The sequence below is a fragment of the Chenopodium album genome, chromosome 5, assembly GCF_948465745.1.
Source record: "Chenopodium album chromosome 5, dcCheAlbu1.1, whole genome shotgun sequence".
Taxonomy (NCBI): Eukaryota; Viridiplantae; Streptophyta; class Magnoliopsida; order Caryophyllales; family Amaranthaceae; genus Chenopodium; species Chenopodium album.
The window spans coordinates 16,364,239-16,392,217 of NC_137838.1; the positions used below are offsets into that span (position 1 = coordinate 16,364,239).

Consider the following 27,979-nt stretch of genomic DNA (forward strand, 5'->3'; position numbering starts at 1 on the left):
CTATAAATTTCGGTTATATTCAATGATATTCGATTAATATGTTGTTGTTCTTATTTATTTTAGTCAATTTGATTTTAAGTGAAAAATGACAACAAAAAAAAAAAAAAAAAAGATTTTTGGGGGGTTTTTGGCACCGGTTAACCGGTGCCAAAAACTTTGAAATAATTTTCTGTGGGCCTTTTTGGCACCGGTTAACCGGTGCCAATTTCTATTTTGGGCACCGGTTTGAACCGGTGCCTTTTTATACCCCTTTTTGGCACCCCTCACATTGGCACCGGTTCAAACCGGTTCCTTAGGCCGGGTTTGAACCGGTGCCAAATTCATTTTTTCACGTAGTGATGAATAGTGAGCTGTAGGCATTGGAAAGTAGCAACACTTGGGATCTGACCACCTTGCCACCAGGAAAAAGGGCAATTGGATCCAAATGGCTGTATAAAACGAAATTCAACCTAGATGGGAGTGTAGAAAGAGAAAAGGCAAGACTTGTGATTTTGGGAAATAGACAAAGGGAAGGCATTGATTATTTACAAACCTTTGCACCTGTAGCAAAGATGACTACGGTGAGGGCATTGCTTGCAGTAGCTGCTCTACAAGGGTGGAGCTTGTCTCAGATGGATGTGAAAAATGCATTTTTACATGGAGATTTGCTAGAAGATGTGTACATGAAACTTCCTGCAGGATAGGAAAAGAGATTGATGTTGGACAGGGGGAGTACTCTTATGCAGATGCACATCCTGAAATAGTGTGCAAATTAAAGAAATCCCTTTATGGACTAAAACAAGCACCCCGACAGTGGTTTGCAAAGCTGTCAAGTGCCTTAATTCAATTTGGTTTTGTTCAATCAAAGGCAGACTACTCTCTGTTCATCAAGAAGGAGAAAGGTGAATTTGTTATCATTTTAGTATATGTTGATGACCTGTTAGTGGCTGGGAACAGCAATGAGCTCATCAGCAAGGCAAAGGAATTCTTAGCTACACAATTTCATATGAAAGATCTAGGTGATCTGAGGTACTTCCTGGGCATTGAAGTTGATAGAGGCTCTCATGGAATATTCATATCTCAGAAAAAATACACAGAAGATGTGCTCAAGGAATTCAAGTTGCATGATGCTAAACCTTTGAAGCTCCCTATGGATTCCAAATTGAAACTGACAGCAGAAATGGGTACACCTCTTGCAGATGCAACAATATATCAACATCTGGTGGGGAAGTTAATCTACTTAACTATCACCAGACCAGATATCAGCTACTCAGTTCATACCCTCAGTCAGTTTATGCAAAAACCGACATTAGTGCATTTGCAGGCAGCAAAGAAGGTCCTAAGATACCTTACTGGAGCCCCTGGGCAAGGAATATTGCTTGCCTCGAAGTCTGCAGCTGTACTAACAGCATATACTGACAGTGATTGGGCAGGATGCCCTATGTCAAGGAAATCAACCACAGGATTTTGTATTTTCTTAGGTGATTCTTTGGTATCATGGAAGACTAAAAAGCAACAGGTGGTAGCACTATCATTTGCAGAAGCAGAATATAGAGCGATGGCCCTTAAATTACAACCTGTGAAATCACCTGGCTAACTCAACTGTTCAAGGATTTGGGGTTGAAGTCATTGTTTCTAGTGGGAGTAAAATGTGATAGTCAAGCTGCTCTCTCAATTGCTGTCAATCCAATGCATCATCAACGTACAAAGCATGTCGAAATAGATTGCCATTTTGTATGAGACAAAGTCACTCAAGGAGCAATCAAGCCTACCTACGTATCCACTCATCATCATCTAGCTGATATTCTGACCAAGAGTCTGCTAGTGATCAAACGTCAGTACATCATGGACAAGATGGGAGTTCGACAACCTCCTCCTCACCATCTTGAGGGGGAGTGTAGAAGGTGATAGGATTATGTATAATAGATATGATTAAGATATTATTGATGTAATTAGTTAGGAATATGTGTACTGCACTACCAAACAAAATAATTGGTGTGCTAGTGTAGGATCAGAGGATGATTTCCTCTGTTTATTCCCCCTCCTTGTCAGTTTGTACAGCTGGTGTATTAGGGTAAGCATACCCAAGTACATATACTGTAAAGTTGGCCTGAAGGCCGTCAGATCAATATACACAAAAACCACAAAACAGTGGCTTGAATCAAACTCTCTCTAAAGATTTAATCTTGCACAAATCAGAGTAATTTTACTCTTCATATCCATTATATAACAAAGCTGGTCTGCTACAGCTGATTCATTAATGTAAAATTTAATAGTACTAGTAATTGGAATTTTTTATATGTTAATCAGACCCCTTAGCTTGGCCTATATATGTGGTTGATCCAATAATCCCGCCAACTTCAATTCATATAACTCTATCACTGTATTTATATTAATACAAGTACACGAAATGAGTAATTGTTGTTTGGTGTTGGTATCCTTGATGATAGCCGTGGTTATGCTAGTTACGCCCTTTACCGTAGAGTCAGCCGACTCTGCACGTGTGCGTAAAGATGGCACTGGGCCGGCTCAGCCCAAGGCCCATCACGGCCTAGCACGACAAAGCATGACATGGCACGGGAACAGTGTAAGCACGACACAACACATTACAATGCATGTTGGGCTGAGGATCGGGCCTAAGCCGCATATATTTGGGAGAAGCACGATAAAGCACGCCAAGACAAAGCACGCTAAAATCAATAAAATTTTGCTTAAGCATCCAAGCCCGACACAATCCAGCACAATGGCATGTAAGGCTGGGCCATGCACGGGCCAACATTTTGAAAATTTCAACACGTCCCGGCACGTCACGAAACTCATGGATCGGGCCCAGCTAACTCCAAAGCACGTGGGTCTGACACGAGGTACGACTCGGCACGGCCCAAAGCCATCTTTACGAGGTGTTATAGATAGCAATGGGCCAGGACATCTCAAGGCCCGTCACGACCCACCACGAAAAAGCACAACACAACATGAGCATGGTGGTAAAATTTTGCTAGGGCAGGCAAGTCCGGCGCAGCCTGGCGTTATGGCATGTAGGTTTGGGCCGTGCACGGGCCAACCTTCTAAAAATTTCGGCACGGCTCAACACGGCTCAAAACTCATGGGCCGAGCCCAACTAACCCATCATAGCCCAGCCACCACGAAAAAGCACGACACAACATGAGCATGGTGGCAAAATTTTGCTAAGTCACGCAAGTCTGGCGCAGCCTGGCATTATGGCTTGTAGGTTTGGGCCATGTACGTGCCAACCTTTTAAAAATTTCGGCACAGCTCAACACGGCTCAAAACTCATGGGCCGAGCCCAACTAACTCGTCATGGCCCGCCACGAAAAAGCACGACACAACATGAGCACGGTGGCAAATTTTGCTAAGGCACGCAAGTCTGGCGCATCCTGACATTATGGCATGTGGGTTTGGGCTGTGAACTGGTCAACCTTTTAAAAATTTCGGCACGGCTCAACACGAGAAACTCATGGGCTGAGCCCAACTAACTCCAAAACACATGGATCTGACACGAGGCACAACCCATCACGGCCTAGAGCCGTCTTTACATGGTCTACGTATACCACCAAAACGTTTGAAAGAGACCAAAAAGAAGGAGCTCGTGGAGTAAAACTTCTCAACAACAAGCAACCACTATTGTTGAGGAAAACTGTTGATACAGCTTAGAATCTACTTCATACTTTGATGACGTGTGGTCGAGCCGAATATAATTTTTGCAGTCGCATTATTATTAATACGTAGTAGTATTGTTGTTGTTGTTGTTATTATTATTATTATTATTATTATTATTATTATTATTATTATTATTATTATTATTATTATTATTATTATTATTATTATTATTATTATTATTATTATTCCTACTCCTACTATGAAGTACAATATTATTATTGCTGTATTTTGTATTTTTATTATGATTTACTGTAGTTATTATTATTGTTATTAGGGGTCGTTTGGTTCGCACGGGGTATTCGGAATAGAATGAACAAAGGGAAGAGAAGGAATGGAATGAAAATACCTAAAATTTGGGGTGTTGTTTGTTTTAAAAACAAAGGGAATGCGACCCACCCACTAGTACAAAACTAACCTCAAGTAACACCCAAAAAGTGTTACACAAGGTGGTAAAAGTGTTATTATAGACAATAGGTAACACTTTATTGGTTGATACATCCACCCATGTTACCTAAGGTCTTATGTAACACTTTGGGTAATGTACGGTAACACTTTCAAAAGTGTTATTATAAACCCTTTTATGTATCACTTTTTACATTATTAGTATCATTTTTAAAATGTTACTTTTTATTTCTTATGTAACACTTACTTATCTTTAGTAACATTTTTTAATTATATAGTATCACTTTATCCAACATTATGTATCATTTTTTCGAATTAATGTAACACCTTGTTGATTATTAGGTAACATTTTTCAATCATGGTTTGACATATAGTAGCACTCTATTCGATATTATATATCACTTTTTACAAAGTAATGTAACACTTTATAGATTAATAGGTAACATTTAGTATTATTATTATTACTAAAATTATTATTATTATTGTTATTATTATTATTATTATTATTATTATTATTATTATTATTATTATTATTATTATTATTATTATTATTATTATTATTATTATTATTATTATTATTATTATTATTATTATTTACTATATTTTTTTAAAATATAAAAAAAAATTATGTACAACAACTCTATGAATAAGAAATCAACACATATGATAGAAAACAATTTGGATTGAAATACTTTCATAATTCTCACAAAAAAAATCCATAAACACCAATTTTAATGTTTGTCCAAACAATATAATAATCCAAACACAAAGAATATTAAGTTCGATCTCTAGCTTGGAAAAAGTAAGGAAAAACAAAAAAACTTCCAAATTTCAAAAAAGACAGCAATAACAGTAAAGAGCATTAATAATAACAGTGTATAGCAGCAGCTACACAGCTAGCTAGCCGAACATCAGAAGCAGTAACAGATGCTACCATCAGTAGTCTTTAGCAGCAACCAGCAGTAGCAGATAGTAGTGGAAGCTTCCAGCAGTAGCAGACATCAGTTGGTACCAGCAGTAGCAGAGCAGTGGCAGCAAACCGAATGAGCAAGAGTCAGCAACATATCAGACAACAGTAGCAGTAATAACAGCAAAAGACAGCAGCAAAACAGCGGTAGCAGTAGCAAAACAACGGTAAAAGTAAGTAGAGTTCTTCTAGCATCATAAATTTCTATCCTAATTCTTCATCTTAATCCAATTGATCTTATGTGTGAAAGCATCATATATCAAACAACCAGAGCAAAAATGAAATAACGCAATAATAAGAGTTGATGCTTTTTAAAAGATTATATATTAAATTATTAACCATTACCTCATTTCGCTCCTGTTCATAAAAGTGTACAATCGGAATATGATCTGTAAGTTCTGGATTGGATGACACATTTTCAAGTGATCGAGTCAAAGTATCCAACACTTCAGGATCAATTTCCTTGAGTGTCTTCATTAATTCTGCTACAGTTTCTTTTACAATTTGGTCTTTATAGGGCTTTAAAAACTCATCGGGAATTATTGGTTTGTTGCTCTTTCCCTTTAGTGAACATATCCTCGGTTGCTTTTATTTTGTTCTATCTTTGTTTGTCTGGCTTCTATTTTGTTCTATCCTTGTTTGTCTAGCTTTCTCAAAATCTGCCATCTGGATCTTGCTTCTTACAAAGAACATACAAGTGAGTTAGTCGGCGAACATCATTGATGACAAACAGGTTTTTGGAGTGTCAAGTAAAAGATATCATTATTCTCACTACACTTACAATAAATGAAGCCGACTACGACACACACACTCCCCTTTGCAGATTTCAGTTCTAAAATTCAACTTGAATTCAGTTCTGAATTTCAGCTTTGATTTCAGTTCTGAAATTCATCTCTGAATTCAGTTCTGAATTTCAGCTCTGATTTCAGTTCTGGATTTTAGCTCTGAATTCAGTTCAGCTTTGATTTCAGTTCTGAAATTCAGCTCTGAATTCAGTTCTGGATTTCATTTCTGATTTCAGTTTTGGATTTCAGTTCGGAATTTCAGCTCTGAATTCAGTTCGGAATTTCAGCTCTAATTTCATTTCTGAATTCCATTATTCTTGTAGCTCAATATAGAAGACATAATGTTAAGAGGGGAAAGAAATGGTGATAGTGGTAGGAAATTGGCAGGCTCAAGGAGAAATGGCAGTCAAATGATAATGCATCAGGTCTGATTTGAAAGACAATTGACCATTGGAAGCATGCTCTAGCAATACACCATAATATCTTAACCTGAAATGAATATGTATGTTGTCCTAGAGAAGCAATAATATTAGGCAAGTTTTAGATTATTAGCTACTGAGCCAACAATATTTTTCTAATCTATATTAATCAGAGAGTCTTGAGTTATATACACAAAATAGGCAGATTTTTGCATAAAAATAATAGATATAAAAACAAAGTTATCATGGCAGAATCATAGTAGAAAGGGTACAAATAAGATTCAAAACTAGGATATACAAGCCAACCACCCTAAGATTCCAAGGCATTAATGTATTTTCCACATTGATTTCAATATAAGCCAAAAAAGAAAAAAATGAGAGAGACAGGAACGAAGAAAGAGCACCTGACTGGAAATTCGAGTACCTTGAGCATAGAAAGAGAACCTCAGCACCTGACTGCACATAAAACAAAGTCTAGATTAATTTAGAAATTCCTAGTAGAAAGGGTATTGCAACAGCTAGCTAATTATAATTTGGGTCCTAATTAAAATAAGAATGACCCTATGAATATTCAACAACTCATGGGTATTTGACTGCCACTATAATATCAAACCTCAAATCAAACCAACTGCAAAATAGAGGTGCTCTATCGCATAAAACTAAATTTAACCACTAACTTACAAAAAAAAATAACACAAGTTCAAATAGAAATATAAAACACTACAATGATAGTTTGTCAAAATCACATAAGAAAACAATAAAGAATGAAAGCATTAACTTACCCAGAAAACCAGGAAGTCTAGGAAAATAGGTAGCCTTATCTGATCCTTGGACCCATTTTAGCATTAGGGAAAGGGAACCTGGAATCAGCAATGATGCAGGAAGAATAGGTGGTTTAACACCAGGTCTCCACACTGCATAGGTTGGCCACTAATACCTTAATTCTCTCATCAATCAAACTTTGTGTTTGTTCGTTGCTCCTCAAATTGTTGATAGTATATCCATACATTTGCATTAAGCGTGATAGTTGACAGAAATTCAAATGACTGACTAACCCCTCCCCCAACTCTCACACACACACACACACACATGAATGACAAAGTCTGAATCTTTTATGTAGATTTGGCACCTCTGTGACCTCTTGTAAAGTGCGTCTTTCAGCTTTGCTAGTTTTATTCGTTAATGGTTTGGAGGTCCCTTCCTCTCTTTATGATGAGACGCTTGTGCTTCTGATACATTTCCTCCCTTCTCTGCATCATTCACTAGGTGAAAAAAGAAGATTGGCACCGCCCTAAGGCCACCGGTTTTTAAAAACCGGTGGGGAAAATGTGGGGAAAAATAGGCGGGATTTTGAGGGGAGGTTTTTGTCACCGGTTCAAACTAAACCGGTGGAAAAAAACATTATTTTCACCGGTTTGATGAACCGGTGGCTTTTCCTTTAAAAAAAAAACGCCCCTTATAAAAACCCAAACCCTACTCTCAAATCACTCAGCCTCCCTCATTCTCTCTCTCCTCTCCTCTCCTCTCTCTACTGATCTTATCTCCTCTCCTCTTTCCTGCTCTCTCATCTCACCACCACCGCCGCCGTCCCTCTTCTTATCTTTCCTGCTCTCTCGTCTCACCACCACCGTCGCCGTCGACTTCTTTCCCCTCTCAATCTCTCCGACCTCCCTCTCTCCCTCTTCTCTCCCCTCTATCCCTCTTCTTTCCCCTCTCGATCTCTCCGACCTCCCTCTGTCTTCTGCCCACCACCACAAACGCCACTAACCACCGCCGCCACCAAGTCCAAAATCAACCACAACTTGTAAAATTTGAGGTTATTTTCAGGTAAAATTCGAGGTTAGTGGCTTAGTGCATGTAGGTGATGTAGTTGGGTTTAATTATTCGGGGTTAGGGTTTCTGGGTTTAATTATTTGTTTTACATGCCTTGATTTTTTTTTTTGGGTTTGATTGTTGTAATATTGTTCGAAATTGATGGGTTTAATTGATTTTGGATTTTTTTGGGGTTAATTGATTTTGTTTAGTTGTTTGCGTTTAATTGAGTTTTGAAATATCTGGGTTTAATTTCGAAATTGATTGGTTCGATATTGTTTGAAATTTCTGGGATTAATTTCGAAATTGATTGGTTCGATATTGTTTGAAATTTCTGGGTTTAATTTTTTGCTGGGTGTGATTGATTTTCAAAGGTTTATGGGTACATGCATGATATCTGGGGTTTTTTTTTTTTTTTGAGTTTTAATAATTTCTGTGTTTTTTTGTTTTTTTTCTGGATTTTTGTTTGATTTCTGGGTTTATGGGTTTTTTTTTCTTTATTTTTTTCGCAGTTTATTTATATTAATCAATTTATTTTTTTGTTTTAATTGATGCAGGTATAATGATTTATATCTTAAAATTATGATGTTGCATTTCCAATTGTTTGATTATTTAATTTATTCGCTTTTTTTTAGGAAAAACGAGCACTCAATATCCACACTTTTATTATATTTAAAGTGAATAAAACAAAACAAACAAACAAAAAAAAAATTACATGGACTATTGCCACCGGTTAACCGGTGGCATTAATTTAATATAAAAAAAAAAAAGCGGGACGTGTGTATTGCCACCGGTTAACTGGTGGCAATAACAGTTTTTGCCACCGGTTTTGAACCGGTGGCCTTGCTTCAGTTTATTGCCACCCCCCAAATGCCCACCGGTTCAAAACCGGTGGCATAGGAGGGTTTTGAACCGGTGGCCAATTGATATTTTCTACTAGTGATTGTTTTCATTAAAAAAAGTACAGCATAGATCATGTTCACATATAAAAAGAGATACGTACTCTAGGAAATTCAAGTTAAAATTAAAATGATTCTATGAATGCAATGCAATGTGAGAGAGGAAAAAAAAAGACATATAAAATCCCACACAATAAAAGGCTACAAAATGCATATATTAAATGCAAATCAACACAACAGCAATGACAGTTGCGTCTATATTGTAGCTTCTTGTTGGAGGAGGTATGAAATAGATGTACAAAGCCCGGAATTGGTCCTTTTCGGAATAAACTTGTCCATTAATTAACTTATCTACTCGTATATGTCCTCAATTGAACTTATTTATCCGAACTTATCGGTCTTTAAATGAACTTAGTCAACTTACAATGTGAATTGAACATGGCCTTAACTTTCCATAAGCACCAACACCAACCCAATTTAAAAAATCAAGCCAATTTGAAACTCCACAACAGCTAAAATCCCAATAGCATAATTTCAAAAAACATAGTCAAGCTAATTTCAGCAATTTCACCATCAATCCATATTCTAACTAGTAGTATACATCTATATTATAGAAATTTACAGAAATTTCAAACATGAGAATGAATTGTACACATAATTAACTGACTACTTCAAGCTAAAATCACTAAAACTTCATATTTCAGCAAATAACTAGAAATTGAAAGATAACCTAATTTAAGAAAATTGAGGATGAATTGTACACACTCTTACACAAATTAAAGCTAAAATCACTAAAACAAACATCATGAAAACCCTAAATTAGAGAAAAAAGAAGAGGGAAGGAAGTGAAAACTTATTGGTGGAAACGATTTTTCATTGAGAAGGAACAAAAATAGGAGGAATTGAGAGATGGGAGAAGAGTAAAGAGAAAAAGCCGAACGAGAATTGAGAGATTGGAGAAGAGTAAAGCCATAACCCCAACATCGAATTTTTGCTTTTTTATGGGGTTTGAGGTTCCATTTCCAAATTACCATAATCTCAATTCCCCAATTTCTCATTTAATTTTCACAAAAAACCCCACTAAATCATTAAAAATTAAACACAACCCAGAAAACAATTTGATTATTGAACCATAGTCCATGAGATTATTTAATCAATCAAACAAAGGGTAATCCTTAATTACATCGATTTTGCTCAAAACGCTGACTTTGAAACATATTAACTTAAATTAAGTATATAATATAGTAAAAATCAAAGTAAATTGTATGATCCACGAACCTGGTAGTAGCTAAGAGATCACCCCGTCTTTCGCTTTCAAAGAACAATGAAAGATCAAAGTAGATCTATGAAGTGGAAGTGACAACCCAACAACCTTGTTTTGCACTCCATGGATTAAAGAATCTAAACTCATGCTGAGAGAACATTTTTTAGCGAGAATGAGAGGAGTAGATAGATTAGAATGAAAAATTAAAATAAAGGGCACCAATTAGTTTTTTCTACAATGGGATTAGAAGAAAAATATATTTAATTAGAAAATAAAAGGATTGAGTAACATCAAATTAAGTGTTACAACTAAATGATACCTAATATCAAAGTGTTACCATAAAGTGTTACAAAAAATGTTACTTAATACGACAATGTTACAAAAGTGTTACGTAAAAATCAAACAATCCTAAAATTTTTAAAGTGTTACCAATGGGTGTTACTTAAGCCCAATTTTATACTAGTGCGTACCATTCCCACCACCACAAAACCACCAGTAACATTCATTCTCCAAAGTTCCCACCACCGAACCACCACCAAACCAGTCACCGCATCTCCCTCACCCTTCGCCTCCCTTCTCCGGCCATCCCCGCCCCTCGCAAAACCTTCCATAACCCCGAAAAAACCCTAATCGAAAAAACCCTAGATTGACGAGGGGTTTAGGAAGTGACGGAGGAATGCTTTTGCGGGGAAGGGGACAGGCGGCGAGGGTCGGGGAAGAGTCGGCGAGGGTGGTGGGAGGGCTGGGCGGCGGTTTTACGGGGATAGGGAGGGGTTTTGCGGGGGCTGTGGGATGTTTTGCGGGGGAAGGGAGGGCGCGAGGGTCGGGGTAGGGGCAACGTTGGTCGAGGGAGGGGCGGCGGTGGTCAGGGTAGTGTTGGCGGTGGTAAGGTGGGCTGGTTTCCGGTGGTGTTGGTAGTTGTGAAGGTGGTGATGTGGTGGTGTGAAGGTGGGTAGGGAATAGGAATGGAAATACTTAGGGGGTGGGGAATGAAGTTAGAGGGATTTGGGGGAATGAAGGGGGTAAAGAGAATGAAAGAAAGTGCTTTACAAACAACAACAAAGGGAATTGGGGTGATTGATTCTCATTCCCTTTCCTGAATACCCCCAACCAAACGACCCCTTATTATATTATTATTGAGTACTATTATTTTTATAATAAGAAAGTGTGCAGTAACTAGTTGCATGGAGAGCATCCCGACAAATTAGACTAAAGCATAGGGAAAACAGAATCATTATGGCTGGACTAATCCTACTTTGCTACTGTATTCTTATTTTGCTATATATTGAACGCAAAATTTCAACTCTTCATTAGTAGCTTCTTTCCCAGTGATGATAATAGACATATCTTCAATTATGAGTTTCGTCCACATATAGCAAGGCGCAGTACAACAGCAACAATACCCCAATTCCTATGTAAACTATCGCGTTGGTGAGAGAAGGGGGGAGGCAAGGATGAATTTCTACAACCTTTCATAGGCTATTTCATTTCAGTATGATATGCCAATTCAGAAACTGGGGCATCCTCATTTTAATGGGAAATTCCCTGTTTCTCATGGTGAGAAACGAAATTTGTTTCTCATTGGGGCATTTTTGTGAATAAATTAACAACTTTTTTTTTTTTATTGTGGGTTCCACATTTGAATAAAGTTGTTGGTTTATTTACGAAAATGACATGTTAGAAATAAAATTTGTTTCTCACTGTGAGAAAATGGGACATCCTCCATTTTAATACATTATGTGATAAGTAAAAGACTAAAGTTAAGTTATTAACCATATAAAAAATGCATTTTCAGACAGCTTTATAATACAGTAATAGGGATCTCACATCGGATTGTCAACATGCACCGGTGCTATTGATTGACAATGAATAATGTAGATCATCCTTCTCCTTTCAAATTACCTGAAAATTTCACCTTTTAAGTTTCGCAAATGTGGCAAATTGTAGTCGCTCCAAGCAAAAAACATCAGCATTATTTGGTCCTTGCAACAGTAGAACCAGTTACCGGGCAGTTGGTACTTGTAGACACCCATTTGTGTCTTCCCAAAACCAAACCCAGTGATGAGTACCTTTTGCGTCGAATCATAATCGAATAAAGTGAAAGTGTGGAAAGTTTAGTGTTGCGGATAGTTTTAATTTCTTTTCTCTTCTCTCTGTTTTTGAAAACTTATTTTAAGAAAACAGCCAATCCAGTTTGGTTGGTCCATGATATGGGTCCAATAGTAGTGTAGTTGGATGGGGCTTGACAAGAGCTTTCCAACGATATATTATAAGCACAATTCCGATGAATATTGAGGAAATTATGGCCAATTTGCTGAACTGGGCCCGGTTTGAGCCTCATATACGGCCCAATGATCTAGGGGAGGGCCTAATATAGATTTATCATTCCTAATGCAATTAGGAATGGTTTTAAATTTCTAGATTCTTCAAGAAGGTTCTTTTCATTCCTAATTCAATTAGCAGTGATAAATTGACTTTTGTTGACTTTTCAGAGTTTTAATTAAAATCAAAGAGCATTTTTGAGGAAAAATACGATTTTATCTTACTGTACGGCAATTTTATCTGATTTTAAGAAAACGCTTGAATTTCCAGATCAGCGCCAAACGCCAGCTGTAGCGCCTGGCGCTACGCTTGGCGCTAGCATTGGCGCCTGGCGCTAATGTTGGCGCCTGGCGCCAATAAGCCAACGTTGGCTCTGGTTCAGTTTTACGTGCGCCATGACTCCACTTTGATATTTTATCTTTTTGGCTGATTTTTCTATAAATAACGTATTAAAAACTCCGTTTTCGATAACCAGTTTTAATCAATAACCAGTTTTTATCTACAATCATCGATTCTCTCTCTCGCCAACTCTCATCAAGTTTCGTTCTCTTGATAACTCTCTCTCTCTTTTTCCAAACTAGCCTTTTACATACAAAATTCCGCATTCATTAGATCTAGATACACCTAGCCATATTCGAAGTTGCCTTCGCCCTAGACGTGAAAGGTTTAATTTATGAGGGTTTGGTCCCAAATCTCTCTTTCAATTATTTAATTTAATTATTCTTTGTTTATTATTTTCCTTGAAGTTACTAACGCGTGTATTTTGTTATTAGAAAGAGGTACGAGGCATCAAAGTAAGTACTTTAATGGTTTTTATTGATGTTATTATATAGAGTTCATGCTTAGGTTGTTATTTTGATTCCTAGTATCATGTCTAGGGTAGATTTAATACTAAATATGATCGTTATGATGCCTTTTATTCTCTTCCTAATGTTTATGATTGCTAGTATCATGTTAGGGTTAAAGATTTGATTTTTATTGTTTAGTGACATGCTAGAGTTTGTTATTAATCTTGTTAGTATCTTGCCTAGGATCTTGCTATTATTATTATGCTTTATTATTAACATGATTATTATAATTATGATTATTGTTATAATTATATTTATTATTATTATTATTATTATTATTATGTTGCTTGATGATATTTATTGTTATTGCTTGATCACACCTTTTATGCATGTTTAAAGGGAATTTTTACTTGTAATCACGCTTAATAAGATAATTAATAATCTTGTTAGGGTTAATTTGATTGTAATTCAAGTTATCGCCAATAATAGATTTATTTGTGCATTAATATTCAACCAACTTAGATTAAACAGGTTTAGGGTTAATCCTATTGATTGCATGTTAGTCAGAAAGCGCACATGAATACGAGAAGAATAAAGTAGAGGCCTATTATTAGGGCAGGTTCAATCTCTTTTAGGTTGGATTTGTACCTTCATCCCCGAACCCTTATTTGGTTCAAGACCTTATGGAGTTGACGATCTCTTGGATCGTTAAGGGGTGTAACCTTCACCCTGTGAACGGTTTACAAGTTCCTAAAACTTGTTGGCGACTCTTTTGCTCTATCTTCTTTCCCTTTGGACGCCACCATACTTTAGTGTATGATCACAGTGGGGTTCAAGCAAGGGGATTAACGCTTGAAATTATTCCCTACAGTTTTTGGCGACTCCAATGGGGAGGATTTCTATTTTAATTCCTGAATTTGTTTCGGCAATGATTTAGAATGAGTGGATGAGACTCGAAACATTCTAAGTATTTCATGTGCGTAATTTTGATTAACATTATTGTCATATGCATAAAAAAGATCTCATTGGAAAGACCATCCGTAATGAGTTAAAACATAGGATTTTACACGTAGGAAATTTGAGAAATATCTTTCACAACTAGGACCGAAATAACACTGCGCGAAACTGAAAAATTTTATCGAGCACAGAAAGCTGCTGAGGCATGTAGGAATTAGCGTCAGCAACCAGAGCATTGGCGCCAGAATTTTAACTGTAGCGCCAGACGCTACAACTAAAACTTGGCGCCAAGCTTTGTCTGCTGGCGCCAAATTCTTCCAATACCGAGCCAGAAATATGCGTTCTAATTTCAACCAGTTTTTCGTATTGTTTGCTCGATCCTACTTCCTGATTGAGTTTTTTCTCACTTTTCTGAAACCCATATGTGTTCTACATATGGACATAACCCTCTGGGAATTCTTGCTCCATCTACCTGATTGAACGCTCTGAGCAACAAAGGGTACATCCGAGAATGTTGAATTCACCAAACCATGGAAGTGAGTTTTTCTAAAACTCGCGGTGTCCCATCCACTCGCGCCAACCCTTCACGGTTAGGCTTCCGCGCGGTGCATCCGGACAATTAACCATGGACCCTCTATTGACTAAACCATATCCCCAACTTTAGAGAACTAGAGCCATGGTTAGGGTGCAAACTCATTGCATCATATTGTGCCTACTTGACTAATTGTGCATTATTTGTTGTGCATATATATGTTTTCTTAACCGTTTGTTTGACTTGTGTTGAGATTAAATAAATTAATGACTTAAAAGAACTTTTCCTAATTAATTAATTAATTAATTAATTTGAGTCAATAAAGTCTAATATTTTAATCATAATTGACCTAGTACGACTTTAGGCATACCCCTGTTGATTAATAAAACCGAAAACAGTCCCAGATTGAAGCTCCAGCATTGGCGCCAAAGTCTGGACTGTAGCGCCACTCTGTGGAGTGTGGCGCCTGGCGACAGCTCTGTCGTCTAGCGCTACACTACACAGTGCGACGCCAGTCCTGTCGTTTTGCCGACAGTTTGGATTATTGGTCGAGTCATCACCTAGTGTCTAATTAACTAGTTTGCTAATTAAGTCGGTTAAATTTCGCTGTCAATAACACTTTGTCGAGTCATTAATTGAGTCTAGTCACATAGTCTAGCCACATGGTCATGACACGAGTCTTAACATATCACCTACACTCACTAGTCTTAGCACACACTTCGAGTATATGTCACCATGACCATGTCTTAGGTCCATGCATGAGTCGGTCTTTCCGTCATTTGAGTTGGGGGGTACATTCTATTCCTAATTCTTCATATCCCTCCATCTACATCATTTTTCTTCACATTCTATTCCATTATTTCTTCACTTCTTCCATCCATGCATGTTGAATCGAGTTTGAGTCATGTGATTGACAAAAAAAAAAATGAGGGTAATGATGAAACAAATGCACAAGGCAAGCTCCTCACCAAGATTTCATGACCTCTTTTTCTATTTCTTTTTTATTTACCCTTCCCCCAATAAGTCTAGCATAGGCACCTTTTTATTCTCCTTAGATTTATTTTGTAGGATCATTATATATTTTCTTTTAATAAAAATGAGCATTTATTTCCTTATATATGATCATTTCATTATATTGCATTAAAAAAAAAAATCCATGTTGAATTAAGCACAAGGTATACCAATGATTTGAGGCACTCCTTGTAGCCACATCATATTACCTTTCACCTTTCAAATTTACAATCCTTTCTTCATAAACCACTTTGAGCCTCGTCTAACGATAGACCTTTCTTTTTTCAACCTACATCTACCTAACCTTGGGACGGGATGGTGTGTAACTTATGCAATTCTAAAAAAAAAGCTTGAGTGATTTAAAAAGATCAAAATAAAAATAAAATCAAAGATTAAATAAAAGTGTACAAAAGGGCAAGTGTTCCAATGTCTTTGATATGAACACGTCTCAGATTGCGTCTCTTATCGAGTGCTCGGTACCGTGCCTGAGAAACATGAATTCCAAGTGAGTGATAGACCGCATGATGAGGATTGCCCACACTTATAAAAATAAAATAGATGCTAAAGCAAAAGATAAAACTGAGCTAAAAAAGAGTAGAAACTCAAGCATAAAAATACAAAGATTCAAAAGCAAGATTGCACACCTTGGGAGCTTATCGAGGGTCTTGAGCCTTTTTATCCCCTTCTTCTTCAAGCCTTTAGCCTAACCACGTTACAACCCTTAAAAGACCTTTTTGAGGTATACATACACTTGTGCGAGGTTCGGCTAGAGCTACGTTCGGCCTGATTCCTAACGGATACGTAGGCAACCTCACATCGAGGTGCGGCCGTAATAAATATGCATTCATATTCATATTCACACACATACACCATGATCATATCAAGGGATCTCCTATGCTCATCCGTATCCATGTAGAGCTAGACTTGGGGGCTTGATCCTTACATCATTAGCTTACCTAGCCTAAGAGTCACCACCATTCGACTCTTTTAACAAGTAATATCTTTCCACACACTTAGCCCTTGCGGCCTAACTTTAGTATCACTTTCACACACATCACACATACATGACCAAATATACTTCTCTTAGGAACCCTTTGTCATGTAATCTTAACACAATGTTGAAGCATGCCTTGTCATATCAACATCACTTATCAATCATAATTGTCATTGCATCACGAAGTATGAAGTGCTTAGCCTCCGTGCCTAAGTTACCTAAATACTTTCATCATTGATTCAACCATTGAGATAGCCTAGGATGGATTAATCCTTGCACCTTGAGAGATAGTATCAAACAACATTTGACTAAAATCATTCAACATGCACCTTCAAAAACTTCGATCCTTTTTTCAGGTCTTTCTTTTTCAGGAGAAAGTCGGTACCCTCCACAAAAATGACATTACTATGCACACACGTGTCATGAGTCACACGTGTTATTTCACTTTGAGTCGAGTCAACCTCGAGTCAATCACAGTGAGTCAAGTTTATGCCTTGAGTCAAGCGACGTTAAACCTTAGGTCAACCCTAAGATAATTAAAGAAACTGGCAAAGTTCTATGGTAAAAAATAAATACAGGTGCAACAGAATAGGGAAGACCCTACTCCAGCGCCGGACGAAAACATCTAGCGTCTGGCAATAGTTTTTAGCGCTTGGCGCTAGATCTCAGCGTCTGGCGGCAGAGTCAATTCTTGGCGCCAGAGATATTTCAACAGCGACAGAGCTCGAAGCCTCACAGAAAGGTGATTTTGACCTCATACAGCAATTTCGGGTTCCTTGGTACGCTAGTTAGCCCCTATAAGAAATTTGACATGATTAAGTAGTCGGTTTGATTATAGTCTAAGTGATCGACCTGATGAAAGATCGTATCACTTAGCTTAAAGCGCCTAAGCGTTGGCTTATCACAGAGAAACCGACACACTGGTTTTAGCGGAAGCAAAGTTCAAGTGAGCTTTAGAGATCGACAAGCGTTGGTCTTCGGAAATTTTTCTTCGGAATATTATCGCAACAAACATTCAATCATCGAAGCTCTTTTGTTCAGAGACGCGTGGACATATCAATCAAAAGCTCTTTGTTCAGAGACGCGTGGACATATCATCAAGCTCTTTTGTTCAGAGACGCGTGGACAATCCTTTCAAGCTCTTTTGTTCAGAGACGCATGGACATATTATCGAAGCTCTTTTGCTCCAGAGACGCGTGGGCATCCTATTATTCAAGCTCTATTGTTCAGAGACGCGTGGACATATTATTCAAGCTCTTTTATTCAGAGACGCGTGGACATTTCTTTCAAAGCTCTTTGCTCCAGAGACGCGTGGGCATATCATTCAAGCTCTTTTGTTCAGAGACGCATGGACATTCCTTTCAAAAGCTCTTTTTCTCCAGAGACGCGTGGGCATATCATCAAAGCTCTTTTGTTCAGAGACGCGTGGGCATATCATTCAAGCTCTTTTGTTCGGAAACGCGTGGACATTTCTTCCAAGATCCTTTACTCCAGAGATGCGTGGGCATCCTATTATCAAGATCTTTTGTTCAGAGACGCGTGAACATTTCTTCCATCAAGCTCTTTGCTCCAGAGACGCATGGGCATATTATTCAAGCTCTTTTATTCAGAGACGCGTGAACATTTCCTACAAGCTCTTTTGCTCAGAGACGCGTGGGCATCCTATTATCAAGCTCTTCGTTCAGAGATGCGTGGACACATCATTCAGAAGATCATATCATCAAAAGCTCTATTGTTCAGAGACACGTTGCAGGGAATAAATTTCAAGCGTTAACCCCCTAGCTAGAACCCCACTGTGATCATACACTAAAGTACGGTAGCGTCCAAAAGGGAAGAAGATAGAGCAAAAGAGTTGCCAAAAAGTTTTAGGAACTTGTAAACCGTTCACAGGGTGAAGGTTACACCCCTTAACGATCCAAGAGATCGTCAACTCCATAAGGTCTAGAACCAAACAAAGGTTCGGGGATGAAGTTACAAATCCAACCTAAAAGAGATTGAACCTGCCCTAATAATAGGCCTCTACTTTATTCTGATCGTATTCATGTGCGCTTTTTAATTAACATGCAATAAATAGGATTAACCCTAAACCTGTTTATCTATGTTGGTTTAATATTAAATGCACAAATAAATCTATTATTGGCGATCACTTGAATTATAATCAAAATTACCCTAAACAAGATTATTAATTATCTTATTAAGCATGATTAGAAGTACCAATTCCCTTTAAACATGCATAAAAGGTGTGATCAAGCAATAACAATAAATATATAGCAACATAATAATAATCAATAATCATGATAATAAAATTATAATCATCATAACAATAATCATCATAATAATAATAATAATAACCATGATCATAATCATCATAAATTATAACAATGATAATCATAATCATGTTCATGTTAATATTAAAGCATAATAATAATAGCAAGATCCTAGGCATGATACTAACAAGATTAATAACAAACCCTAGCATGTCACTAAGCAATAAAAATCAAATCTTTAACCCTAACATGATACTAACAATCATAAATATTAGGAAGAAAACAAAAAGCATCATAACAATCATATTTAATATATTTGATATTAAATTTACCCTAGACATGATACTAGGAATATCATAATAACAATTTAAACATGATTTCTACATCATAACATCAATAAAACCATTAAAGTACTTACTTTGATGCCTCGTACCTCTTTCTAATAACAAAATACACACGTTGGTAACTTCAAGAAAAATAATAATCAAAACAATTAAATTAAATAATTGAAAGAGAGATTTGGGACCAAACCCTAAGAAATTAAACCTTTCACGTCTAGAGCAAAGGCAACTTCGGATATGGCTAGGTGTTTCTAGATCTTGCGAATGCGGAATTTTGTATATAAAAGAAAGGTTTAGAAAAGAGAGAGAGAGAGATGATGATGAATGATTAAAAGAGAATGAGAGAATTAATGATTGCGAATGAAAACTGGTTGTAGGTGAATGTAGATAAGAATTGGTTGATTGAGAGAATAAGAGAGAATTGAAAACTGGTTTTAAAATAAGAATTTATGAAATCTGGTTATCGAAAATGGAGTTTTAATACGTTATTTATAGAGAAAATCAGCCAAAAAGATAAAATAAACAAAATAGAGTCTGGCGCACGCAAAACGAGATTGGCGCCAGGCGCCAATGTCTGGCGTTAGGCGCCAATCTTGTTTTTGACGCGTTTTCTAAAATCTGATAAATTTTACCGTACAGGAGGATAAGATCGTATCTTTTCCTCAAAAATGTTCTTTGATTTTAATTAAAACTCTGAAAAGTCAACAAAAGTCAATTTATCAATGCTAATTGAATTAGGAATGAAAAGAACCTTCTAGAAGAGTCTAGAAGACTAAAACCATTCCTAATTGCATTAGAAATGATAAATCATATTAGGCCCTCCCCTAGATCATTGGGCCGCACATAAGGCTCAAACCGGGCCCAGTTTGGTAAATTGGCCATAACTTCCTCAATGTTCATCGGAATTGGGCTTATAATATATCGTTGGAAAGCTCTTGTCAAGCCCCATCCAACTACACTACTATTGGACCCATATCATGGACCAACCAAATTGGTTTGGCTGTTTTCTTAAAATAAGTTTTCAAAAACAGAGAGAAGAGAAAAGAAATTAAAACTATCCGCAACACTAGACTTTCCACACTTTCACTTCATTCGATTATGGTTCGACGCGAAAGGTACTGATCACTGGGTTTGGTTTTGGGGAGACACAAATGGGTGTCTACACACGTGAACATGTATTTCACGCTCTATTGTTCAGAGGCGCGTGGACATATTAAAAAAAAAGCTCTTTGTTTAGAGACGAGTGAACATCGAAACAGCAATATGGCGTTCCCTAGATTGTGGAGAGTTGTCACAAAAAACTGAAGGTGATTTCAGGCGAAGTTGTCTTCGATCGTGTTCCCTTAGACGTGGAAGATGGTCATAAAGCGGAAGGGGATGATTTCAAGCGAAGTTATCTTCGATGGTATTCCCTTGGACGTGGAATATTATCAAAGCGGGAGAGGATCGTTTCAAGCGAAGAAGTCTTCTATATTGGATGCAGTTACAAGCGAAGTGGTTTTCAAGCGGGATGGCATTCTCTTGGCAAGAGGTCATCAAAACAATCGGTTACTTTCAGAGACGTGTGCTCGACGGTGCAAGATACGCGTTTCTTAACTCTTTTATCTGTTTAACTAACGCTAGTTTGCAGGTATCGGCGTTACAAGAGTGATTTAGGATCGCAGAACGTTCTGAATAATTCTCCGTCCCTATCGATACTTTAACTTTTGTTTTCGAAACTTGCGTTTCTCCAAACTCAGTCAAAGTGGGGGCTTCTGTAGACACCCATTTGTGTCTCCCCAAAACCAAACCCAGTGATGAGTACCTTTTGCGTCAAATCATAATCGAATAAAGTGAAAGTGTGGAAAGTTTAGTGTTGCGGATAGTTTTAATTTCTTTTCTCTTCTCTCTGTTTTTGAAAACTTATTTTAAGAAAATAGCCAATCCAGTTTAGTTGGTCCATGATATGGGTCCAATAGTAGTGTAGTTGGATGGGGCTTGACAAGAGCTTTCCAACGATATATTATAAGCGCAGTTCCGATGAATATTGAGGAAATTATGGCCAATTTGCTGAACTGGGCCCGGTTTGAGCCTTATATACGGCCCAATGATCTAGGGGAGGGCCTAATATAGATTTATCATTCCTAATGCAATTAGGAATGGTTTTAGTTTTCTAGATTCTTCTAGAAGGTTCTTTTCATTCCTAATTCAATTAGCAGTGATAAATTGACTTTTGTTGACTTTTCAGAGTTTTAATTAAAATCAAAGAGCATTTTTGAGGAAAAATACGATTTTATCTTCCTGTACGGCAATTTTTATCTGATTTTAAGAAAACGCGTGAATTTCCAGATTAGCGCCAAACGCCAGCTGTAGCGCCTGGCGCTAGCATTGACGCCTGACGCTAATGTTGGCGCCTGGCGCCAATAAGCCAGCGTTGGCGCTGGTTCAGTTTTACGTGCGCCAAGACTCTGCTTTGATATTTTATCTTTTTGGCTGATTTTTCTATAAATAACGTATTAAAAACTCCGTTTTCGATAACCAGTTTTTATCTACAATCATCGATTCTCTCTCTCGCCAACTCTCATCAAGTTTCTCTAGATTACTCTATCTCTCTTTTTCCAAACTAGCCTTTTACATACAAAATTGCGCAGTCATTAGATCTAGATACACCTAGCCATATTCGAAGTTGCCTTCGCCCTAGACGCGAAAGGTTTAATTTCTGAGGGTTTGGTCCCAAATCTCTCTTTCAATTATTTTTATTTAATTTTTTTTTTTTATTATTTTTTCTTGAAGTTACTAACACGTGTATTTTGTTATTAGAAAGAGGTACGAGCCATCAAAGTAAGTAATTTAATGGTTTTTATTGATGTTATGATATAGAGTTCATGCTTAGGTTGTTATTTTGATTCCTAGTATCATGTCTAGGGTAGATTTAATACTAAATATGATCGTTATGCTGCCTTTTATTCTCTTCCTAATGTTTATGATTCCTATTAGTATCATGTTAGGGTTAAAGATTTGATTTTTATTGTTTAGTGATATGCTAGGGTTTGTTATTAATTTTGTTAGTATCATGCTTAGGATCTTGCTATTATTATTATGCTTTATTATTAACATGATTATTATAATTATGATTATTGTTATAATTATATTTATTATTATTATTATTATGTTGCTTGATGATATTTATTGTTATTGCTTGATCACACCGTTTATGCATGTTTAAAGGGAATTTGTACTTGTAATCATGCTTAATAAGATAATTAATAATCTTGTTAGGGTTAATTTGATTGTAATTCAAGTTATCGCCAATAATAGATTTATTTGTCCATTAATATTCAACCAACTTAGATTAAACAGGTTTAGGGTTAATCCTATTGATTGCATGTTAGTCAGAAAGCGCACATGAATACGAGAAGAATAAAGTAGAGGCCTATTATTAGGGCAGGTTCAATCTCTTTTAGGTTGGATTTGTACCTTCATCCCCGAACCCTTATTTGGTTCAAGACCTTATGGAGTTGACGATCTCTTGGATCGTTAAGGGGTGTAACCTTCACCCTGTGAACGGTTTACAAGTTCCTAAAACTTGTTGGCGACTCTTTTGCTCTATCTTTTTTCCCTTTGGACACCACCGTACTTTAGTGTATGATCACAGTGGGGTTCAAGCAAGGGGATTAACGCTTGAAATTATTCCCTACAGTACTGATCATTGGTTGCTATACTACCTCTCAACCTCTTCAGAGGTTCAGAGCATGTCATTTGATGATACTTGTAAAAAGAAACCGCAAGGAATGTATATATAATCAGAGAACGTACACTGACGACAAGTGATCAACTTGTGTAAGAAGTGATCACAATTTGTGTGGAATGACCTTTTAAGAGGCCGACTTTGTGAAATAAGGACCTTTTAATACAAAAGTTATGAGAAACGACCTTATAAGCTGTGTGAGAGGTTATGAAAAAGAATTTTAGTTGGTTTTCTGGCTCAACAACGGGTGACTTTGGCATTGACTATCATGTTCCTAGCACATGACACTTAAAAAGACCCTTTTGTACTTTTTCCTCCATTTCAAACAATCCCATGCTAGGCACAAGAAGGGAAACGTGGGGAAAAAAAGTAATTGCATGGGGGTCTTCTTTCAGTGTCATATGTTAGGCACGTGAAAGTCAATGTTAGAATCAGGCGTCGACTAGCCAAAAAACCAACCAATGTGCCTCTTCACAACCTCACGCAACTTATAAGTTCCCTTTTCACAACTTTTGTCTTAAAAGTTCTTTCCTCATAACGACGCTCTCTTAAAAGTTGTGTTTACCTTGTTCTCCTTTTCATAAGCAGCGAACAAAAGATCCACACATTTATCATTAGGTTCTATACCAGCAATTAGGTGATGTAATGGGGGTTGAGATTGGTAAAAATGGGGAATTGGGTTTGAAGGTTTCAAGCAGTTATGGACTCAACTTTAAAAATTGACCCGACCCGACCTCACCTCATTAGACCCGATCAATTATCCGAATTGACACCCTACTAAATACATTGACACTCTACTCGTAGTTGATTTGATTAGAATTTATTAGTATAACAATTTTGTTTGTTCAATTTGATTAGAATTTATTAGTATTATAATTTTGTAGTTCTACTTACTGAGTAGTATCTATAAAAATGAAAGCGGGAAAGTAGAACGCACGTATAATAAATTAAAAAAATATGGAGTGAAAAAAAATTGATACAATCATGTAGATTTATATCCATTATTTAACAAGCTGGCCTGCTAACAGCTAATTCATTAATGTAAAATTTAATAATAATTGGAATTGTTTATATACTAATTAACCCCTTAGCTTGACCTGTTTATATGGTTGATCCAACAATCTCACCAACTTTATTCATTCATTCAACTCTATCACTAAATTCATAAATTGCAATACTGAGTAATTATTGTTTGGTGTTCATGATATCCATGGTTATGGTAGCCACGCCCTTTACCTTGTCGGCACACTCCGCACATGTACATATACCTTTAGTTGATATTTACAAGCCTACAACTCATGAATCATTTCCCCTACTAGGAAAAGAGAGAGGGGGCGCCGAAAATGAGATGACAGCTCAACGTTTGAAGGAGGCCGAAGCGAAGGAGGCTCATGGTGTAAAGGTTCTCAACAGGCGCTGACTATTGTCATCAGTGCCTGGGAGAAATTGTTGATAGAGCTTAGAATTTATTTATTTTGAATGAATACATAGTATTATTATTATTGTTGTTTTTTTTTTTGTAATTTTATTATTATGTAACGTTGTTATTATTACTAGTATAGTATTACTGCTATCAAACAAAGTATGCAGTAAGTAGTTCCTTGGAAAGCAAATCTCCCGGCAAGTTAGACTAAAGCATAGGGCTCAATTCCTCTGTAAACGAGGAGGGGAGTTTGGTCCACAAACAAGGTTTAGGAGCTTCGGTGTCATTGATAGACAATGAATGTAGATCATTCTTTTCCTTTCAAAATTAGTTGAAAATTTCACCTTTTTAAGTTACACAAATGTGGCAAATTCTAGTTGCTCCGATCCAAGCAAAAAACATCAGAGCATTATTTGGCCCTTGAAACAGTTGGTACTCTATCGTTGGTTTCTATACTACCTCTCAACCTCTTCAGAGGTTTAGAGCATGTCATTTGAAACTGCAAGGAATGTATATATAATTAGAGAAGGTACGCTGAAAACAAGAACTTGTGTAAGAAGTCAGATTAAAACAAACATTATAAAAATTACTATTCTTCATTCTAGTTTTCTGATAAGATCAGATCAAAGACGTTTAGGTGATTATATTTTCACTCCACGACAATAGCTACTATCTACTGGCGAATTCCCTGTTTCTCACCGTTTCTCATGGGGGTACAAACGACATTTCGCCCATTATAAGTCACTTGCTGGACGAGTGAGCTGGCCCAATTAATCTTACGTGTTTAGGATTGGTTTGCCAGCTGTAATACTTGCTGGCATACGCCGTTATTCTTCGACGGAGATTTGAATTCGAAACTGGGCGAATTCATGGGTAAAAATACAAGTTCGAATCTGGGCGACCTGAATTTCAAACTTTTTCTCACTGCCGAATTGAAGTCGAAGACAAAGAGGAGAATCTCCAATTTGGGCGGAAACATTGTGTCCAGGTTCTCACTCATTTCTATTTCAATTTTTTGATTTCAATTCGAACTGGCTTCTTGTTTTTTCTCAATTCGAACTGGCTTGTTTTTTCTCAATTCGTACTGGGCGCTTGGTTCTTGTTTCTTCGAATGTTGTAGGGTTGAGGGTCGATTTTCGGTGATTGTTTCAATTGACAGAATTAGGGTTGCAGTTACAGGATTTGTTAGGGTTGCAAATGCAGAACCAAAGCTACAAAAGGTATTAATTTGTACGGAATTAAATAATGGAATTATTGCGATTACGCTGCTATTAAATAATGGAAATGTTGATGTTCGGTGAATGGGGTGAATTACGCTGTTGAGATGTTCATTTGATTTGATTGAATGAGGTGAATTGTGCATTCATTAGTGACGATTATTCGTTCTATCTATGTGATATTGTGTTAAATCAGGTGAATTATTGATTCATTGGTGCTCATTATTCTTTCTATATATGTTATATTGTGTTATGGTGGACTGTTCAGTTGACTGAATGAGGTGATTTATGTTGTATTGAAATGTTCATTTGATGGAATGAGTTGAATTATGCGTTCACTGGTGCTCATTCTCATTATATCTATGTGATATTGTGTTAATTAAATGAGGTGAATTATGCAGTCATTAGTTGTTTGTGGGTAGATTGAGTTTTGTGGCAGCAAATTTGATATAATCGTTCTTCGGACAGGATTATCAAAATGTTAGCGGGGAATGGTAAGAATAAACGTACAATGGTGAGGGGTTTTGGGATGAAGGTTGGGGTTGTGGTTGAAGATGTTGAAGAGGGGTATGGGCTTAGTGAGAAGCGTAAGGTATGTGAGCAGAAGACCATGCATTTGTGTCCAGAATTGTTTAAGGTACTACAATACTCAATCTAAGATTGTTCTCACTGTGTTTTTGCATGATTAATGTTTACGAATGAATTAAGTATACTGTTTTTTATGTGATTAGGATGACAGATTAAGTTATGGAGGGACTGTCAAAGGTAGAGCGGAGGTGATGGCTGAACATACCAAGGCATCAAGTCGGGTAAGTTTGCTTCCTGATTAAGTGGTCAGTGGGTCTAGGAGAGGAACATTTACTTTATTAATGTGATTTCATTGGCAGCCTCCTAACATGGGTTGCCGCATCGAGTCATTTGGGCGCATATGTCAGAAATTTGATGATAGTTGAAGACGTTGGGTTTGTGAGATGGGATTTGGTAGTCTTTTACATCTTGCTTTAGATATGCATTTACCAAGACAATTGGCATACTGGGTCATGACACGGATGGATCAAATTGGTGAAATGTTTAGAAGTCCCAACGGTATAGAGTTTAAGTTTTCAAAGAATCAGGTTAGGTGGGTACTAGGGATACCAATGAGTTCTAGGACTGTTCCTTGTACAAAAACCATGACCCATTATGAACGTGTAAAGGTTCAGAATATAATTTTGAAGTATGGTAAATCGTGGGAGTCCAAGTCTGGGGGATAGTCTGGTCAGGTCTACATGTCTGTAGGCATACCATTAAGTTTAGATATGATGAGTCGCTTGGAGGGGTACTTCGATGCTGGAGAGGAAGAGGAATTCAAGACGTTGTTCTTGATAATTGCTTTAGAGATGGTGTTGTGTCCCACTCAGTCACCCCGGCTTGCGTCTGACCTACTACCTGCAATAAGCTGTGCTATGGAGGCAGTTGAGTATGACTGGTGCTCTTTAGTGATGTCGAAGATGTTGAAGAGCGTACAAAGTTTTGCTCGACGTTTCTATGCTAATGGGCTTGCCAGTAGATGCGGCGGGTGTGCAATATTTGCTGTAGTATGTGTGTTTCAGTGTATTATTGCTTGTTTTGTTTTTTCTTTGTGGTTCCTTTCTTAGTAATTGCTTGTTTTCAACATATTGGCAGATATTGTACTTGGATCGGTTGGATAGGGATCCTATTCAGTGGGGTGTTTTTCCTAGAATTAAAGTGTGGACTATGCAGCAGATTGGGATGGCAGAAAAGTCGGACAAATTGTTGTTTGGCGACTACGGGAAACTTGGGGTAAGCACTTTTGTATGTGTTTTATTGCACAGTCCTTCAAACAAATATGGTGTAGGAGGAGTAACTAATTTTCATTTGAATTTCATTTGTGTGGTCTTTCCTTGTGGTGGATCAAGCTATTGGATATTGCCTATGTTGAACAACACCCAAGGGATGCACGAGATAGCGTTGGACCCCAAGCTGGAGTGGATAATGTGAGGTTTGATCTTATAGTAGTTGTTCCACCTGTGTACGTTGAATCTGAATCTCTGTTGTGTGGATGTAGATGCATGATTTACCAGTGCCTGGGGTTAACTTCAAGGCTAAGCAAAGAAGGGGCCGAATGCTTGAGGTGATTCTAAACTACAAGGGAGGTAACAATATGTACAATGTGTAATATGTAGCATGTGTTG

At 37.2% G+C, this 27,979-nt stretch overlaps 1 long non-coding RNA gene across 1 annotated transcript; it reads right to left on the minus strand.

The window, feature by feature from the left end:
* Positions 1-4,776: 4,776 nt before the first annotated feature.
* On the minus strand, positions 4,777-7,483 carry LOC145630521 (uncharacterized). The gene is made up of 3 exons (XR_014112072.1): positions 7,360-7,483; positions 6,635-6,686; positions 4,777-5,702 (listed from the first exon to the last, which is right to left on the minus strand). It is a non-coding gene; the product is annotated as an uncharacterized LOC145630521 (long non-coding RNA).
* Positions 7,484-27,979: the final 20,496 nt, after the last annotated feature.